The sequence below is a fragment of the Neoarius graeffei genome, chromosome 16 (genome assembly GCF_027579695.1).
Source record: "Neoarius graeffei isolate fNeoGra1 chromosome 16, fNeoGra1.pri, whole genome shotgun sequence".
In the NCBI taxonomy this organism is placed as follows: Eukaryota; Metazoa; Chordata; class Actinopteri; order Siluriformes; family Ariidae; genus Neoarius; species Neoarius graeffei.
Window position 1 is genome coordinate 18,686,166 of NC_083584.1, and position 3,478 is coordinate 18,689,643.

Genomic DNA, 3,478 nt, shown 5'->3' on the forward strand with positions numbered 1-3,478 from the left:
CCTTGTTTGATGCATTTTTGAACGGGCTGTCAGACTCTATCAAGGATGAGCTGGTCTCACGAGAACTGCCACCTGATCTCCCCGGTCTCATGGATCTCGCCAGTTGTATTGACTCCCGGATCAGACAGCGGGTGAAAGAGAGAACTCGGACTAGTCTTGCTCCCCCTCAGCCTCCCATTCTTTCTGCTGAGCCAATGCAGGTAGACCAAGTCTGCATCTCACCTGAGGAATGACAGCACCATCGGGATATGAGGGCATGTTTTTACTGTGGATGGCTGGGCCATTTCTGCCAATCTTGCCCTTTAAAAGGAAGAGCCCACCAGTGAGTTTAGGGGCCCTGGTGGGTAATGTCCAGAATCAGCCCCCTACCGATCGACCGCTACTCCCAGTGGTCATTATCCATGGCAATCAGCCCCACAACCTCCAGACACTCAATGATTCAGGGGCTGACAGAAACCTGATCTGCTCGACCACTGCCAAGTGCCTGGTGATTCCACTACTGGCTCTGAACCTGTCCCTCACTGTCCTGACCCTTAACAGTACTAGTCTGACCACCATCACCCATAGAACATCCCCGATCACCTTAAGAATTTCTGGCAACCACTATGAATCCATCCATTTTTTTGTCATGAGTAATCCCCATGTGCCCATAGTTCTTGGTCTACCCTGACTAACTCTACATAACCCCCATGTCAACTGGACTAACCACACCATTTTAGGATGGAGTCAATTCTGTTTATCGTCACGCCTGAGATCTGCCCTCCCTCATGCCGAACTGCTCCAGCCCACCATTGGTGAATATCCTGACTTCTCTAATGTGGTTCCTGAGTATAATAACTTTAAGACCTGTGTTCAGCAAGTCCCAAGCTGTTTCCCTTCCATCCCATAGGCCCTATGACTGTGGAATTGACCTTCTCCCTGGGACTGCACCACCTAAGGGGCGACTTTACTCTTTCTCTCCTTCTGAAAGGCAAGCCATGGATAAATACATCACCAAGTCCTTAGCAGCTGGAATTATTCATCCCTCCTCTTCTGCAGGGGCAGGATTCTTTTTTGTGGAGAAGGACAAATCCTTGTGCCCTTGCATTGAATATTGTGGGCTAAATGACATCACCATCAAGAACTGTTACCCCCGACCTCTCATGTCTACTGCATTTGAGTTACTCCAGGGAGCCCAGATTTTCACCAAGCTAGACCTGCATAATGCTTACCACCTCAGGAGGATCAGGGAAGGGGACAAATGGAAGATGGCATTTAACACCCCCATGGGCCCCATGTGGTTCCATTCAGCCTGACTAATGCTCCCGCAGTTTTCCAGGCCCTAGTTAATGATGTCCTGAGGAACTACCTTAATGTTTTTGTTTTTGTTTATCTGGACGATGTTTTGTTTTGTTTTTTTCCCCGCTCCCTTGATGAACACCTCATCCACATTAGGCAGGTCCTTCAGTGACTCCTGGAAAATAAACTCTTTGTTAAGGCTGAGAAATGTGAGTTCCAGAATGGCGTGCCACGCAGGAGCAGCCCAGACTCTGGCACTCATCTGACAACATTTTTGGTGGCCATTCATCAAGGAGGACGTCCAGAGGTTTGTGGCAACTTGCGGCATCTGTGCCAGGAACAAGACTGGCAACAGACCCCCTGCCGGCCTGTTGAGACCCCTTCCTGTTCCCCACCGGTCCTGGTCACACACAGCCCTGGATTTCATCACAGGACTCCCTAATTCAGGTGGCAATACTTGTATCCTCACTGTTGTCAACCGTTTTTCTAAAGCTGTTCATTTTATCCTTCTGCCAAAGCTTCCCACCACCAAGAAGACCGCCGAATTGCTGATACTCCATGTTTTCTGTCTACACAGACTCCCCTAAGACATCGTATCAGACCATGGACCCCAGTTCTCAGCCCAATTCTAGAAGGCTTTCTGTAAACTCATTGGTGCTTCTCGCAGTCTGTCTTCAGGTTTCCACTCTCAGACCAATGGACAGACAGAACGGGCCAACCAGGAGCTGGAAGTGGCTCTCAGGTGCATGGTGTCCAAGGATGCTGCCTCCTGGAGCAAGACCCTTCCTTGGATAGAGTATGCTCACAACTCCTTACACACTTCTGCTACAAGTCTTTCCCCCTTCCAGTGCTCTCTGGGTTACCAGCCACCACTCTTCCCTGTCCAAGAAGAAGTTGCTGTGCCCTCTGCCCAGATGTTTGTGTGCTGTTGCAGGAGAATGTGGGCATTGACCAGGAAAAAGCTCCTACATTCTGTCAAGATGTTTAAAGAGCAAGTCGACAAACACTGCTTGACAGCTCCCATCTATCAGGTGGGGCAGCGGGTAATGCTTGCCACTTACGCCTCAAGACAGTCTCCTGCAAATTGGCTCCCAGGTTCATAGGACCTTTCCCCATCTCCAAGGTAATTAGTCCCTGCTCTGTAAGACTGTGTCTCTGCCCATAACCATGCACCGTATTCACCCATCTTTCCATGTCTCCCAAGTCAAACCCCTTGTCTCCAGTTCCCTGTCCCCACCCTCCAAACCTCCTCCTCCTCCCAGGTTCATAGATGGTGGTGAGGTCTTCACTGTCAGGAGGTTGCTGAAGGTATGATGCCGAGGCAGAGGACTCCAGTACCTGGTTGATTGGGAGGGGTATGGTCCTGAGGAGAGGAGCTGGGTTCCTGCCAGGTTCATCATGGATCCCACCCTCATCACGGACTTCCACCAACAACACCAGGGAGTTACTCCAGGGAGCCCAGATTTTCATTTATTTTAGCCAGGCACTTTCTAAGGCGCCTGGAGGCGCCCATTGAAGGGGGGGGTACTGTCACAATCCAGTCCATCCATGCCTTAGATTGTGGGACTTCCATGCCGGCTCCAGGCCAGATCCAGGACAGGAATTCCATCCTGCCTTGCTGAAGGCCATTTCCTGAAGCGGCACTCCCACACCTGTTACCACTCCTCTCCCATCAGCCAGGGCTTTTTAAGAACTGCTTGGAGCTACTCTATTTGCCAGACTGTCTCGTGTAGACTGTGGGTGGTAAAAGAGAGCAACTGGACTTGCTTGAAGATTCTTGAAGATGTTTCACCTCTCATCCGAAAGGCTTCTTCAGTTCTGTCTGACTAATAGGGAGTATCAGGTATTTATCCTCTCATGGATGAAAAGCAATCCTAAGGTGTCGTTGAGTCATCCTGTTGGTGTGGGTCACTGGGGGCTGGGTGTGAACAGCCTCGAGAATCGTTGGGGTGATCAATGGATTGCTGGTTCTCTCTGTCCTCCTGTGAGTCACTGAAAACAGCTGGGTTTTGGTGTACATTCAGTTGTCTAGGAAGTGTGCCAAGGACTGCACTGTAGGTGGCTGATAAATTATGTCTTAGAGCCCCACCTCTGTTCAGTGATGGCCGTTCCAGGTTGACAAAAATGGCTTCTTTAACTCCTCGCTCATACCAAAGATCCTCTCTGGCTAAAATGCGTACGACCACTTTTTCAGGAGTTG